Source organism: Urocitellus parryii, chromosome 5 (assembly GCF_045843805.1).
Source record: "Urocitellus parryii isolate mUroPar1 chromosome 5, mUroPar1.hap1, whole genome shotgun sequence".
NCBI lineage: Eukaryota > Metazoa > Chordata > Mammalia > Rodentia > Sciuridae > Urocitellus > Urocitellus parryii.
The window spans coordinates 171088933-171106883 of record NC_135535.1 but is presented as its reverse complement, the minus strand read 5'-3'; positions in this window follow the sequence as shown (position 1 = coordinate 171106883).

The following is a 17951-nucleotide window of genomic DNA, read 5'->3' as shown; positions in this document are numbered from 1 at the left end:
TAATTCATGAGATGACTATAATGACACACATAAGTCAATGCATTGGAAGAAAATGTTTATTGCTTACATTTCCAGAGAGCTAGGAACACTACATGCCATTTGGGACCATTTGGAGAAGCACCAGGTTTGGTAAGAAAGCAGAATCAGTGTGAGGGAAAAGTCCATGACAGAGCTTTCATTGTTGGTTGGTTTTGTGTTTGTTTGTTTGTTTGTTTGTTTTGGTTTTTTTGGGTTTCTTGGTGTGTGTGTTTGTGTGTGTGTGTGTGTGTGTGTGTGTGTGTGTGTGTGTGTGTGTGAAATGCAAGACAGGAAACAGGGAAGAGAAAACAGCCTGGGATTGACTGATCTGAATAATGTCAGAGGACTCTAGGGTATAAGGGTGGTTTCTAGTTGCCTGATGCCTGGCCCTGAGAGATTTAGAGCAATGGAAATATTGGCATAGTGTATGAAAGTTAGATAAAGGGTGTGGTTGAGAGTATGGATTTAGAATTATTTGGATGGTATATAATAGAATTTTTTTTTTTTTTTGGTATTGGGATTTGAAGCAGGGAACACGGCCATTGAGTTACATCTCCTGCTCTTTTTTTTTTTTTTTTTTTTTTTTTTTTGAGACAGGTTCTCACTAAGTGCTTAGGGCTTCATTACATTGATGAGGTTGGCCTTAAACTTGCCTCAGGACCCAGTTGTAACAGAATTTTCCTCTTGCCTCAGGACCCAGTTGTAACAGAATTTTCATACTCTCATAAAAGCTATATTGCAGGGAAGGTTTAAAAAATTTTGGCCATGGTTTAGAAGCTAGCCATGCTCACCATTATACCACCAAACACCTCTCTTGGCTATTCATTTGAATTCAAAATAGACAAATGTATTTAGAATATCACTTTAAATTATATGTAGGAAAAAAGTGGTAATTAATATGTAAGTCACATAATATAATAATAATTATGTTATTACATTATATTATAATTTATATTACCTTTTAAGAAGAAGTTTGAACCTGAGGGTCTGAAACCTATTCATACATTTTTACTATAAATGATTTTGTCAGTTTGAAAAATGTGTCTACATATCTCCAAATCCATATTGAAACCCTAACCCCCAACATGATGCTATTTGGAGGAAAGGACTAAAGGAAGTAACAAGGACTCATCATATAGGATTAGCATTCTTATTTTTTAAAAAAGGAAGGAAGAAAAAGGAGGAGACATAGTCTCTCGGTCTCTGCTTGCTCTAAAGAGAGGATCCAACAAGAAGACAGCCATCTATAAACCAGGAAGCGGACCTCACCCAACATGGGGTCAATCTATACTTGATCTTGACTTTTTATCCTCCAGAATGTGAGAAATAAATAGACACAGTTTAAGCCACCCAGTCTCTGGTGATTTGTTACCAGCCCAAGCTGACTAAGATATAACAGTATAAACACAATGGGGGAAAAAAAACAAAGAAGACTTAACCCATAAGTCTAGTATATACACAAACTTAGTACAATTACAGTAGCATTAGTGAATTTTCCTAATTTTACAGATATCCTTTTTATGCTTTATTTCTTTTGAGTTAATGTTCATACTCCCCTTTTTTCCTTAAACAATTCAAATTTATAATTTTATAATTCTGATGGATAGAAATGGGGCTTCATTGGGCGAAAATCGGAGTGTTGGTAGGACTAGATCCTTCTGCAAGTCCTGGGGCAGAATCTGTTTCTTCAGTTATTCCAGCTTCTAGAAGCCACCCATATTCTTTGGCTGCTGGCACCCTGATCCACCTTCAAAGCCAATGCTGTAGTTTGAGTCCCTCTCACATTGCATCATTCTGAACTTTTCTTCCTCAGTCTTTTATTTACAGGTCATTATGATTATGTTGAGTACAACTGAATGATCCAGAATAATATCCCTGTTTTAAAATAAGCTAAAATTTGCAGTCTTAATTTCATCTGCAATCTAAATTCTCTTTTTCTAGGGTCCTCTCGATATAAGAGACAATTTGGAAAGAGGACTTTTTGAAGTGTCATGACAAAAAACTGTGAAACAGTTAGTTGGAGCCCCAGTAGAAAGTGGTTCTTGTGGCCATCCAAAACACATCAGACAAGAGTCTGGTGAAATCTTCCTTCTCCCACAAGCACCTACTCTGTCCTAGGTACTGTTTTAGATGCCTTGGATTAAGTCATGAACCAGGACAGGTGTCACTGGCATTGATTTCCTAGAAGGAATCACCAGTTTTCCCCACAAAGCAATGTGTTAGGAATTATTGACTCCTACAGGCACAGAAGGGTTTCTTTGTTGGTCCAAATCTCTCTACCTTTGGATGCCCAAATACCTTTTAATATCTAGAATATGGTAATAAGCATTTCTAGTATTAGTAAAGGACAAAGTATCTAAAACCTGGTCTCCTGTTTGAAGATGGAGAAAACCTGCTCTTCAGCCATGACGATGACAAAAGGAACAGAGTATGATCAATCTTTCTTTTAATCTTTTAAGATGTCTGCTCCCATCCCAGGACAGTGAGGGGTACCATAGCAGGCATGATGCCTATAAAGGTCATTCTTTTTCCTAGTGCTTTTGCAGAGTTTATAAACTAACAGGTGTAGATCAAATTTGGCCAACAAGTATATTTCATTTGGCCCACACTATGATTAAAAAAAATTTTTTAATTAGTTACCAACATTTAAAAATCAATAAATTTAACATAAAGTTCATATTTCCAGTTCCTCCAGTTGTCTAGAATAGCATCAGGCCCTTTCATCTTTTGCTGACTCTGTCTTTCACTAGATTTTTTTTCCTGCACTTTTTTACTGTGGTAAAATATACATAATAAAATTTATCCCCCATTTTGTATAGCTCTGTGGTATTAAGTACAACCATATTGTCATACAACCATTACCACCACTTCATCTTACAAAACTAAACTGTATACCTATTTAAAAGAATTTTCCATTCTACCTCTTTCCAACCACTGGCACACTGCTCTCTGTCTTTGTGAATTTGACTACTCTAGGTACCTCATATAAAGTGGCTTGTTTCACTTAGCATAAAGTCTTCAAGGTCTACACTGTGGTGTGTGTAGAATTTCTTTTCCTTTTAAGGCTGAATGATAGGTCTCAATGTGTATAAACCACATTTTATTTACCCATTCTTCCCTTGCTGGACACCTGAGTTGCTTCCAGATTTGGCTATTGTGAAAAATGGTGCTGCAAACACAGGTATAAAAATAAAAACAAGACTGTTTTTTCAATTCTTTTGGGTATTGTTTTCATCAGCTTTTTCATCACTGTGACCAGAATACCTGAAAAGAACAATTAGAGGAGGGAAAGTTTGTTTTGTCTCACTGTTTCAGAGATCTCAGTCCTTAGATGGATGTCTTCATAGTTCTGGGCCCAAAATGAAACAGAACATCATGAGAAGGGCATGGCAGAGAAAAGCAGCTCTGGACATGATAACAAAGAAGCAAAGAGAGCTCTAGTTACCTGGGACAAAATATAAACTCCAATGTCACTCCTCCAGTGGCCTACCTCCACCATCAAGCATATCCTACCTGCCTAGAGTTACTACCCACTTAATCCAGATCAGTGGGTTAATCCGCTGATTTGGTTACAAATCTCATAATCATTTCACCTCTGAATATTATCACACTGTGTCACACATAGGTTTTGGGGGGACGTCACTTATCCATTTTATAACAGGTATATATTTACAAGTAGAATTTCTGAATCATATGGTAACTATATTTTTAATTTTTTGAAGAAAATGCTAACCTGTTTTCCACAGCAGTTTAGATTTTTGTGCTGAATACAGTCACATATATTAAACTGCTTAATCCTGATAAAGGTGAATGTTTTTCTCTTGTGAAAATTAAACTATTTAAATATCACATAATAAGAAGCAACTGAAGTTAATCATCCTGACTATAATGTGAGCTAACAACAGGCCAGTAAGAGATTTAATTGTTAGAAAATTCTGTATGCGCTAGCTCCATAGTTACATATTTTAAATCTCCATGAAAGAAAATTTTTCCCCAAATTATCAAATTCACTGCAAGGTGGAAGAGATCTGGAATATAAAAACAAACTCTAAAAGAATTCAAAGAAATTGTTCAAAAAGTTGATAAAAGATACTTCATTTTGAATACTTTGTTTTGTTTTTTTTGTTGTTGTTGTTGTTGGTGGTGGTGGTGGTGGTGGTGTTGGTGGTATAACAGAGATCGAACTCAGGTCCTCACACACGTCAGGAAAGCACTCTATTGAATATTTTAAAGTAAGTTATGTTTTCAAGGAAAAACACATTACCAACAAGAAAAATGTGAATCTGAAAAATAACTTGTGCTAAGAACTTACTCAAATCAATGATAAAAAACCAAATGGTCCAAATCCTAAAATGGGCAACAGTCTTAAATAGATATACCAGAAAAGAAGATCCATAAATGAACACAGGAAAAGGTGTTTAACATTATCAGTTACCTGGGAAATACAAATTAAAATCCAATGACATAGTTCTTCATACCTTCTATAATGGCTGCTATAGTTTGAATTCTCTAAGACTCATGTTGAAATATGAATGCCATTGCAACCTAGTAAGAGATTGGCCTTTATGAGCCAATTAGGCCATAAGGTTTCCACACTCATGAATGGATTAAAGTCATTATTCCAGGAGACGATTCCTGGAAAAAGAATGAATTCTGCATGACTTCCTCCTTTCTCTGTTTTACCCATGCTCACTTGCCCTTCCACCATTATTATGATGCAGCAAGAAAGCCCTCACCAGATGTGAGCCCTTGACCTTGGGTTTCTCAGTCTGCAGAACTGTGAGAAATAAATTTTCTTTATTAAATTTTCTTTATAAATTATCCAGTCTGTGGTGTTCTGCTAAAGCCACAGGAAAGGGTCTAAGACAATGACTAAGAAAACTTTTAGACAACCATAAATGTTGGGAAGAATATGGAGTGACTAGAAACCTAATATACTGAGATATTTAAATGGTTAAACTATTTTGAAGTTCACTTTGGCAGTTTCTCATAAAGTCAAGCATACCCCTGCCTGAAAATCTAGCTACTCCTCCTCCAACACTACTTTTAGGCATTTATTCAAGAAAAATGAAAATTTATGGCCATAAAATGACTTGAATAAGAATGTTCACAGTTGCCCATACTGGAAATAATCACATATCCAGGAGCAGATGTGTTAGTCACTTTCTGTCACTATGACAAAATACCTAAAATAAATCAACTTAATTCAGGAAAAGCCTTTTATGGCTTACAAAATTCAGAAGTTTCAGTGTATGGTTGCTTGATCCTGCTGCCTTTGGGTCCAAGGCAACACGGTGCATCATGGCAGGAGAGAGTGGCGGAAAAGGCTGCTCATCTCATGGCTGATGGGAAGCAGATTGACAGACAGGAAAGACCTAGGTTCTCATTATTTTCTTCAAGAACACATTCCCATGACAACCATAGGCTTATGATCAAACGTTTAGCACCTGGGATCCTGGGGAATATTTCAGATCCAAACCATAGTAACAAGTAAATAAACAAATTGTGGTATATTCACACAAGGAAATACTAGGTCAGTATTAAAAAGGAGCAAATTATTGATACATGCAAAAGAAGCCAGATACAAAAGAGTACATACTATGTGATTTTATATATATGAGACTCTAGAACAGAAACAATTAGCCTATGATAATAGAAGTTAGAACAGTGGTCTCCTTCAGGGCAAACGGGGGGATGGGAAGTTTTAAGTTGTGCAAAAACTTTGCAGGTCTTAGAAATGCTTTATACTTTGGTATGGTGGTTTCGGTAGCATATAAATTTGTCAAAATTCATTAAACTATATAAATAAAAGCTGAGCATTTTTGTATAGTAATTACATCTGAATTAAAAGGAGTATTACAGAAAGACCATCATTCCTTCACTGATTTGAAATGCTGCCTTGTCATTTGTTACTTTTCCAAATGCAATTGAGTCTATCCTAGACTATTAAGTTCTGCTCCCACTGATTTTTTCTTTATATTAACAGGCCATTACCAAAATGTTTTAAACATAGAAACTAAAACTAGTATATTTTAATACATTTATACGATATTTTTCTATCTTTTTATCTTGCCCCACAGTTATTTCACCTTTCCTCTTTCTGATTTTTTCTGTGGCTTACTGATTTTTTTCTCTTCACTGTTCTTCCAAATAAATTTTATAATAAAATTTTCTAGTTCCAGGAAAAAAATCAGATGGCACATTTAAATTGCTTTGGAGTTCTAAATTAGATCTATAATTCCTCCTATAAAACCTCATCTTTATGAGGTTGAATGGTCCTGTTCCACAATGAGGCCTATCTTTCCATTTTTTCAAGTCCATTTTTATGAATTCATAATTATTTTATGTTCTCATCTTTTGGACATTATCTGTTAGTTTTATGCCTTTGTATTTTGTGTGCAGTAATAAATGGGGTCTTCTTTCCCATTGTGTCTTTGCACATAAAATTTAAGCCCAAATGCTTAACACTTATTTTCAAGTAAGGTCAGCAAATTACAATGTGTGTGTGTGTGTGTGTGTGTGTGTGTGTGTGTGTTCATTGTACTACTTTTCTACTTTCTTGTAGGTTTGAGACTGTTTTCAAAATAAAAGATAGGAGAGAGTTAAAAAAAATCAAAGTGAATTTAAATTGTTTAAAAGTACAAAATGGATAATAAAACAATAAAGCAAATAATGATCAAAATTCAGGTAAGTGCCAACTCTGGGAAGAAAGATGAACTTGTGATGAGGGAGAGCTTCACGGAAGGCTCTAGATACTGGCAGTTTTTCATCGAGATGTAAATGTATGAACTTTCCTTTATAATTATTCATTAAACTTCACATATAAATTCTATGCATTTTAATGCATGTGTATTTCACAAGAAAAAAAAGATACAACAGTTTGATGAGGTATATAAAAATACTTTCAAAGAAAAATGGTGTACACTTTCTAAACATTATTATTTTTAAAAAACTGCTTTTGCTTTGTAATAAGCAAAAATAAGTAAGGAGGCTCTTGTAAGCTGTTTACTTGAGATCAATCTATCAAAAGGAACTTATCATGGACTAATTTTTAATAATGACAACTTATTTTTACATGACACAGTTCTTATATAACCACCAATTCTGAGTCTTATTTATTTTCATACTAGGTACATTCTTTTAAATAATTCTCATGAACTGCAATAAGATTCCCCAATATCATTTTGGCAGATATTCTAGTATATGCAACCTAAAAATTTGTTATAAGAAAACTCTGGGGGCTGGAGCTATGGCTCAGTGATAGCGCACTTGCAAGTGCTCTACCACAGTGTGAGGCACTAGGTTCGATCCTCAGCATCACATATAAATAAATGAATAAAATAAAGGTCCATCAACATCTAAAAAAATTTTAAGGAAAGAAAACTCTGAATGAAATTCTTATAATTATTCAAATATTTTACATAATTTGTAATTTTACCTATTTTCTATAGTTTTAAAAATTTCCTTAATAAGGTTTCACAATATGTTTTGTGAAGCCCTCAAAGGCAATAGTTGGTCAGAATTTCACCTTCTCTAACTTTTAATATAGTCATTAAACCACTTGATTGTTATCTGTGTCATCAAAATCTAAATCATCATCTCTTTCTTCATTTCTTTTGCAGCTTCTCCTATGGTTGGAACTTGATTATTTCCAGTATTTTCTGGTCTTCATTAAATGGAATGACAATGTTTTCTTTCTTTTCACATTTTGCACAAATTTCAAGTTCAAAGGCATATGGTCTACACCTTATGTGGTAAGAATTTTTTTGTAAACATTCAACACATTTTTCAGATTTTGATAATGGTTTGTATTTGCTGTACACGCCATTCCAGAACTTTTCTACAGGGCTGACATACTTACTCCATCATGAAGTTTGGGGTTGATTTTTTGGGGGGTCTGAGCATACTTATCAAACTTGTCATTTTTGAAGCTAAATGAATTCTGGCACTTCTGAGGCCTGGAACCAGCCACGTTGTTCTTCTGGAGCTCATCCCCCAAATCACAACCACTTTGTGAAGGTTATAGCTAAAAAGTTGCAGGAAAGACCAGAGATCCTCCCCAGGTGCCGATGCTTCTCTCAGTGATCTAGAAGGCATTTTTTTTTTGTAATTATTTCTGTCTCTTATGTATTTGAGCTTTCTTGTTTTTTAAAGTTTAAATTTAGATAATAGTTTGAATATCTTCGTTTTTTTTTATATCCAGTTTTCTTTTTTATTTCTACTCTCTTCTGAGTTCTAAATCATTCGTTATAATTTCATTTCATTAAATCTTTCCTTCTTTCTTTTGGTTCAGTTTGTTATTTTGTTTTCTATATTGGATATTAAATTCACTTATATTTATATTTTCATATTTTGTGGCCTCTGGTATTTAAAACCACAAAATTTCCTGTGATAGTTGTTTAGCAGTATTACAGATTCTAAGTTTTGTTTTCATTATTATTTGCAGGGAATTCTACAATTTAACATTTTACTTTTCCTTTATTCTAACAAGTTATTCAATAAACTGGTTTAAAATTACTAGGAATAAATGAATTTTTAAATTTTTTTTAAAAGTCTGTAATTAATTCCTAGTTTACTGCATTATAATCAAAGAATGGCATTTGTGTATTTTTGTCCTTTGGAATTACTTGAGGTTATTTTAGTGGCCGAATATTTGGCCAAGTTTCATGAATGTTCACTTGAAAAGAAGGTAAATTCTCTTTTATATCGATATAGAATTTAATATTGCTTTATAGAATGTATTCGTTTTCCCCTCCCCATTTACCAATGAATGAAACACTCAAATTGTCAGATAATAGAGGACAATCTCTAGCATAGAAGATAGAGCCCCAAAGGAAGGTATCTGAAAGGATCCACAAATTCTGCAGGAAGAATAAAACCATTTGCATACACTGGCTTCCCAAAAAACTGTAGATAATATCTTCAGCGAAATAAGAAAGAAATGTATTTCTGAGACAAGAATAAATGTCATAAAAAATAAATGTTCTGAAAAACACCAAAGAGCCCTTCAAATGAAAAAAAGATAACAGCAGTGATGAAAACTGAATAGACGGGATGGAAAATAAAGTCAAAGAAATTTGCAAATCAAAACAGAGATCAAGAATAGGAGGGGGGAAAACCCCAACAGATATAAGTGGCTCTCCTGAGAGCTTGCAAAATTCCTGAAGTATTAAAAAGAAGCCCATCACTGGCAGAGGGTCACAGGGCAAGGGCCTGCCATGGAGCTGACATAGTCACAGAAGTTTATTGAAGGGATAGGAAAGGAGAAAAGAGACACTCTCAAGGGAGAGAGTGGGTCCTCTCAGAAAATAGAAGAGTGGTGCATCCTTCTTGCCGTCTAGTTTTATAAAAAGGTCCTAGGGAAGTTTCCAGAGAGTTATGCCTGATCCACCTCTTGGCTTTTGACTGACAGCAAGATGACATCAGACATCTAAGTCCCCACTGCACCTGGTAAAGGTCCAGGGCAACTCTAGGTCACTTTGGCCTAGGCTGACCGGCTCTAATTGGAACTTGTTCAGATAGATTTTATGGTTAGGGGGAATTATCCTTACCTCCCTTAGATCTGGAACCTGGTCTATGTAAGAGTCATGAAAGTCTACCTCTTCAGATAATTTGTGTTCTTATTCACATTTTATGGTCTACATTTCTCTTGCAGGTAACAGGTAGTTTGATGAGGAATATAACATATCCTATTGACTTAAGCTAAGCAGGGCTTGCAGGTAAATTGCTTTTTTTTTTTTTAAGAGGGGGGGGGAGAGAGAGAGAGAGAGAGAGAGAGAGAGAGAGAGAGAGAGAGAGAGAATTTTTAATATTTACTTTTTAGTTTTCGGCGGACACAACATCTTTGTTTGTATGTGGTGCTGAGGATCCAACCCGGGTCGCATGCATGCCAGGCGAGTGCGCTACCGCTTGAGCCACATCCCTAGCCCGGTAAATTGCTTTTTAAAAGAAAGCATGTGGGGGTTAACACGATGGGTTCAGTTTATAGATTTATTTCCTTAACTTTCTATCCCCGCTGCTCACATCTGTTTGTTCCATATCAGAATGAGTTGTTACAAAGATTCACGATGGGACAGGGTTTACTTGGGCTCTCCCGGGAGGCTAGGCAGGTAGAGGACATGCACCCTGCTGCAGTCTCCTCTTCTACAGTTCTGCCTGCCCTGGCTGCATTTCCTCTGTGTGCAGGACAGCATTTCTTTAGTCTGATATCCCTCTGGGCACCCTTTCAGAAGCACATCCCCAGTCCCTTCTTACCATTAAGACCTATTTCAGGCTACTACCACAGCTAGGATTGCTCAAGGATGCTCCAAGTTCCTGGTCTAGAAACCAAGACCTTCATCTTATTCCCTATCCCCAGCCATTTCTTAGAGTGCCAGCTCCCAATCTTTCCAGCACCACCCATGCAAACATTCACTTTGTTTATTTTCTCTCATAATATGACTTAAAGTCCTTTTAGACAAAGTTTCTCAAAAAGAAGCTATAACTGTGAGCAAAGCTTTAGAAGTTGTTTTCTCTAGGTTAAGAAAGCCCACCAATACTTAGAAATACAAAGGCCAACCTCTCCTTCTGTTGGAAACAGAGAAAATGCCTTCATTTTTTCAGATGAGTCACTGTTCTTGAGGAACAGTCAGAGGTTACTTGCTACAGCAGCAAGGATACCAATGCAGGCTTAGTTTTTTTTTACAGGCTAGAATAAGATATGGGATTCCTCGTGGCTCTTAAAACAAATGCAGTAGATATATGTGTATTGACATGGAAAACTACTAGGAAGTATTTTTAAATGAAACTCCAAGTTTTGCTGTGCTGGAGAAGAGTGTGGCCATGAAGTCTGACTGCTTTGCTCAGGGTTCTGGCTCTGTCACTTGTCATTTGTGCTTTGTGAGTCTTTGGGCATGTTACTTTATTTTTCAGTTGCCCAGTTTTCATACCTGTAGATGGGGATTAGATGAGGTTGCTCTACAAATGCAATGAGTTCATGTGTTTAAGCCCTGAGAATAATGTGTGGCATATAGGAAGGGCTAAATAACCAGATATTATTATAATATGCTCCCATTTCTGTGAAAAATGTAAGATGTAATAAGGATATAAATTTATTCATACTATTATTCAGAAATAAGATGCTTTAATTTGCTATCGCTGCTGCTACATCATGGACCGCAGATTGAAAGGCTTAAACAACAGAACTTTATTTTCTCATAGTTCTGGAGGCTGGAAGTCTGAGATGAAGATGTCAGCAGGATTAGTCTCATTCTGAAGACTTTCTCCTTGGCTCACAGATACTGTCTTCTCCCTGTGTTTTCACATGGTCTTTCTCCTGTGTATGTTTGTGTTCTAATCTCTTTTTATAAGGACGTCAGGCACGGAGCTAGGGCCCACTCTAAAGACCTCATTTTAAAATTTATTACCTTGAAATACAGTCACATTGTGAGCTAGCAGGGCTTATAACATTAACATGAATTTTAGCAGGACACAGTTGAGCTCATAATAACAGAGAAATATAAATTTCCTTATTTGGTAGAGCCAGTCTGTGTTTTTTTTTTTAAACCCTGAGTTTCTTCCTAGTGTTTGTTTGTTTGTTTGTTTTAAGAATTACTAAAATACCAGGCTTCTATACAATGATCTTTTAAGCAATATCGTTTAGGAAGCCTTGAATCATTTTTGGATAATAAGGCCAAATGTCTCCACAGCTTCTCCCATTTCCTGATTCTGTCTCTAAGATAGTGCCTAAGTATACAGGGTGAGGACTGCAGCTTTCAGATCCTTGGTGGGGAAGTATTGAAGTGTTCAAGCATGATGCCTTCTACTTCCTGTGGTAGCTGAATCAATGTCCTTTGTCTGCACTTGGACATGGAAGACTCCAACCAAGGTTATCTCTCCCTGGATGGCTAGGCCTCATCTCAGCTCTTGAAAACCTAACAAACCCCTCTGAAACTCTGTCTTCCTCCTCAGTCCCATTCTGGACAGATGGCTTAATAATGGAACAGGTAGGAAAGAGATGGTAAATGATTCCAGAACTAGGGGAACCAAGAACTGAGGAGTCAGGGATTCCAAATTAGTATGCAGAGAGCATAGTAAACATGAGTTCCTGAGCTGGCATCCATCAACCTGATGGGACTCAGAAGCACCTTCTCTAAAAAGTATGAACACTCCAAGTCAATCAGAAGTAGCTGAGCACTGCCAAGTAATTCATCTGGCATAATGCTGAGAAGAGAGCAGGGAGTCAGTTACTTAAAAACTACAAGAATTACTTTGACCTTTAAACTGGGTAAACATGTCCGAGAACCATGGAATAATATGGTGCCAGAGATAGGGAGTCATCTGTGCAGTCAGCAATGAGCCTCACTTACCAACGGGCTCCTTTGCTAATTCTGCTTCCAATTCCCCTACTGTTTGGAACCAGTTGTGTAGACTCCCCATCCCAGGCCTTTGACGACTAATCAAAACTGGGATCAGAAAGGTATATGGGCCTCTGAGGAGCAAGTAGCCTGGCCATATATATAGAGAGAGGCAAGAAGTCTGTTTCTGACACTGAGCATCAAGTAGATATCACCAGAGTATCACCATTTGAAATCCAATTTCCTGAAAGATTTCAAACTCTCTGCCCAGCACCCCCCACCTCCTGCCACTCACCCTCCCTGCCCCACCCCCCCGCCCCAGCGAGGCTCACATACTGACTAGGGCAGAAGTTTCAAGCTGAAGGATTTGAAGGATTTACCAGATGGGTTGGAAAGGCAGGGTCACTGATAGCTTTTAAATCAACATCCATGAATTAATCATTGCTATTGCTAGCAACAGAGATTTAAAAACACAAGCATTAAAATCTATTTGAGAATTTTGAGTGGATAATAGTTTACTGCTTAGGATTTAAAAAAGAAAAGAAAAATTCAACATACCAGAGTCTGCAACTACATTGAAATTGATTTCTCTCCCAGGGAGAAGTCAGAATGTTTGTGGTCCAATGTTGATCTACAGGCATCAAATTCCCCTGACTTCCTCTCTACTTTCCTTACAGTATGGCCCTTGATAAAGATTCTCTTCTTGACTAAATTCTACTCAAGTTTCTCTGAGTTCTTTCTTAACAAAGTCTGATGTGAACTTTTGTGTTTGTCTTCACATTGTTCGATTTTAGCAAAAATCCTGCTAAGATGGTTTGGATAGACTCCCCCACTCTCCATATATGACTGAACACCCTCGGTATCAAATTAGCTTCCTCAGCCTGTACCCTTCCCCAAGTAATGTCTGGCCTACCCACAGTAAGAATCCTGTTAGTTCAGGTTAGCCAGACTCTCCCATTATTCTCTCTGTGTTCTCATGGCAATTTCCCATACCCTAAGCCCAACCCCAATTTTTGGCTACAAATTCCCAATTGTCCTTGTTGTTTCTCCTACACCTGCTACGATGTGTCAAATTAAGTCTCTTCCATTTAACGAGTGTTACTGAATAACTTTTTTCTCTCATACCTTCATCTGTGAGGTCCAAGTCAGCAACTGTGTTTCTAGGCAGCTGATGCAGAAAGGAAGGAAGAAAAAGCCAAAGGCATGCTATGACAGTTTCTTCAGGAAGGTTCCTGAATGTGACCATAGGACACTTCCTCTTATATTTCTTCAGCCAAACCTTAATCATACCTCATCATAAGGAGGCTCACAAATAGGTCCTTTAATTTCTCCAGCCCCGTGCCCAGATAAAAATATCTACTACTATTGGAGAAAGGGAAAACGAATGTTAGGGATAGTTTCTGCTGAAGAAATTTCAGGGCAATGTCTAATTCCTTTCCCCGCCTCTTTCTCCTTTGCATTACACCAGGGAAGTTAGGAGGTCTTGCTTGACATGCTGAATACACGGAACTCTCTGGGGGAAGGAAGAGAAGTTGAAAGCAAAAGAAAAATTGTACAAAGATTTCTATTTTTCCCTCCACTTACCATCCAGTGGAAATATTACACAAGAAGCAACAAACAGGCAGGTTTTAGCCTATTTAGGAGGGAAGATTACAGAAAAACAAAACATGCTGTACTGAGAACAGGAATCATGTCTTCACACACACAATTATGTTTGGATGCCTAGAAAATGACCTGTAATGTATGTTAGCATTCAAAAGAAAAATTGTTGAATTGGTGGGAAAAGGCTAATTTTTTAGGAAGTGACAATGTAATGACATGGAAAAAAAATCCCATGTTTGGGGCTCACATACCTGATCAAGGTGTAAAGAGATGGGGATATTATATAGCCCTGGCCCCGGAGGAGGATGCTGACTCTTCCTTGTAAAGTGACCCCTTGTTTATCCAAAAGGAGAAACACGCACATAAAGCAAGCCAATTTGATATTGCTGAGCCTTGCCCTAATGGTACAAATGCCATTTGTCGGATACAGCTGAGAAGCTTTTGTGAATCTGGGCTTCTTGCCAGGCATCAGCATGTAGTTGTTGAAGGTCCACAGATTTCCTTCCAGAAAGAGTCATTTCCCTTTTCAGCTAAGCTGTTCTGTGGGAGAAATAAAGTTCTGTGGCTAACACTGCTTCATTCCTCTCCACCACTGCGAATTGGTGCAAGTCCCTGAAGTTGAGATGGACAGCAGGGGATGTCCCTTAATGGAAGCTTCAGTATGGGGAGTGGAGGGCAGATTTGGGTGGGGTGGGGGGCATTCCCAGAATGACTCAAGACATTTTTCCAGGAGTTACAGCCAGAGAAATAAATGTAGTGCCCTGAAGAAGAATAAACAGCTCTCTGTGTGTTGAGATAAAGCTCTCTCCAAGTCACCATGTCAAGAGGCAAAAGCTAGAGACAGAGAAAGCAGTACGTGTTGTATGCTACAATTTGTTCAGGGGAAAAGAAATATGTGAATATACATAAATATTTATAAATTTGAAGGCCATCTCTGGGAAGACACTCAAACTGTTAATCATAGTTGTTTTCACAGAAGGGGTTCTGTTACTGTGAAATGTTGAATGAAAAGAAAACTTAATTTCCACTTACATATAACCTTGTGTGGCTTTTCATGTGCACAGAATACCAATGCAATATACACATAAGTAAAAATCAGGAGATAATAATAATAAAACACAAATGAAAAGAAAAATACTAGAATTACTGCTTGAAGGAAGAAGTGGCAGATAAGATTGCAAGTCAAGGGTATGAGATGCAGACATGTGGTTTTGCTCTCTATCAGGAGCAGAGCCACAGTGCAATGTGAGCAAGACATGAAAGCAGGTGGATGGGTACGTCAGAGAGGGGGAGCTATTCTGTAAGGCCTCGAGTTCAAGGGCAAAGAGCATGGATGGGATCAATTGTAATTCATTCCACAGTGAAATCCCACTATCACTCACTCAAAAAGGGTCTAAAAAATTCATCTGATTGAATAAATGGAGTCATGTCATTAGAAGATTAATGAAATATAAAACTGTGGGAAAAGTTCTTATTGTGAGGAGCTCTCCCAATCTTAACCGTATTTGGTGCTACCTACAACAAAGACTCCCTTTGATCAAACCTGGTTCATGCTCCCCTTTTCCCACTTTTTGACTAGGTCCCTTCTTGGGACTCTACCTTCAGCTTATTTATCTTAGTTTGAACCAGAATCATGCCAAGTGAATTTAATGAGAATGTCTCAAACTTAATATCGGATCACTCTCAATATCTGATAAAATTTCTCATCCCCACCCTCAGCATCTTATCATGCTGGCCTGGATCAGCAAGTACGGGAGGGCACATGTGGGGTTCCATACAGGCTCCATCTCCTGATTACACCTGCCTTCCTGTGGTAATGCCTCTTCCTTACACCTCCACCCACCTTTAAGGCAACACAGTCTCCACCTGAGGAGCAGGATCTCACTCCCCACACTATCCCTTGGTATGGCTCCAGTACATTTCCCAATGTACCCAAACAGCCCCTCAGACTTCAACAGGATGGTGGTGAAGCTCCCAGTGATGAAGCCCTGATCCAGGAGGGACACTGGCATTCAGATGCTGCCACTGGGTCAGGCTTTATTTGCAACATCCCCACCCAAAACCTTCTGTTCCCTTCAATTATGCACCTGTCAAATCAGACATCAACACCCATATGTCCCAAGGACAAAACACTAATTGTCAGGGACAGTGCCCAAACCCATAGCAAGCAAGAAACTCCTTCCTTTGTAGCCTCATAATTAGTAGTGTGCCTCCTTTTTTCCTGGGAGCCAGAATGCTGCATTGCTGTGCCCTGTCATGTTGGGTTTATTTCCTGCTGCTCCTTGGGGCTGTTCTGAAATAAAGGAACCACAGTACTAGTTTCTTAGCTTTCATTTCTCCATCCCTCTGGAGGGGAACATTTTCCCTCACCCATGCAGGATGTGCACAAGATGCAGAGATGATTCTGAGTTCTAAGGCTAGATTATGGAGAAATAATCACAGGAATCTCTTGACTCATTGGAATCCAACTGACCTGGGAAGAATGGCCAAGAAAATCTCAGGAGTTAGTGGCCATGTACTCTTCATTTCACTGCCTCGTCTCATCGGCTATCAACATCTCTCTCAACTGAGGAAGATTAAAAACTGGAGCGAGTCCCAGTAGAAAAGGAAGAAGAGATCTAAGAAAGGTGAAATAAAGAACCAATCTCATAGATTTAAATGTGCGTTATGTCCAAATTCATATTATTCATGGAACAAACCATAGCAGGACTTCAGTGTCTTCAGGTATTAAAGGCAGTGAGAATGCTACCTATTAAACTAACAGAAGACAGTTAAACAACATAACGAAACAAACTTCTAGCCTCAGAAATTGTTATAGAAGAAGCAAGATGGAAGGGGCAATGCTGGCATAAGGGGATACACAAGTGTAGAGGGTGCAGAAGAACATTCCCAATAAAAACAGCAATGTGGCACTATCTCATGTCTATACCATCATATATTTCTATATGATCATGAAATATGTTTTAAAGTCCAAATGTTACAAACCAAGAAAATGCTGCATTCAAGATGTTAGAAAAAAGAAAAAAATCCAAAAATGAAGGAGATAGTTATAGAAGACCAAAATACGCCACCCTAATTATGCCTCTTTAGCATAAGGATTATTTTGAGTTAATCATTCTGAGAATCATCAGTCAAAGGAGAAGCTCTGAAACAATGAAAGTTTCTAAGATAAATTTAGATTTATAAAGGAAATCTCCATTTCTCTTTAACCCAGGGGCATTCTCCAGTGAACTATACCCAGAGCCCTTTCTAATTTTTACTTATTTATTTATTTATTGGCAGTCAAGTTTGCCCTTTAAGTTCCCACACTAAAAAGAAAAAAAAAGTAATAAAAGTGTATCCTATGAATTTACCATTTCATCATTATTTTTATTTATTTATTCATTTTAATTAGAGATGACAGCAGAATGCATTTTGATTCAATGTATACAATTGCAGCAAAACTTTACATTTCTATGGTTGTACAGGATGTAGCATCGCACCATATGTGCAGTCATACATGTACCTAAGGTAATGATGTCCATCTCAATCCACCATCTTTCCTACCCCCATTTCCCCTCCCCATATCTCCCTCCCCTTTACCACATCAAAGTTCCTCCATTTTTCCCATGTCCCCTCCATTATGGATCAGCCTCTACTTAGCAGAGAGAACATTCGGCCTTTGGTATTTTGGGATTGGTTTACTTCACTTAGAATTATATTCTCCAACTCCATCCATTTACCTGAAAATACCATAATTTTATTCTCTTTTAATGCGGAGTAATATTAATATTAATATTCCATTGTGTATGTGTGTGTGTGTGTGTGTGTGTGTATATATATATATATCACAGTTTATTTATCCATTCGTCTAATGAAGGGCATTTAGGTTGCTTCCACAGTTTAGTTATTGTTAATTGACCTGCTATAAACATTGATGTGGTGGCATTATTATAGTATGCTGATTTTAAGTCCTTTGGGTATAGACCGAGGAGTGGGACAGCTGGATCAAATGGT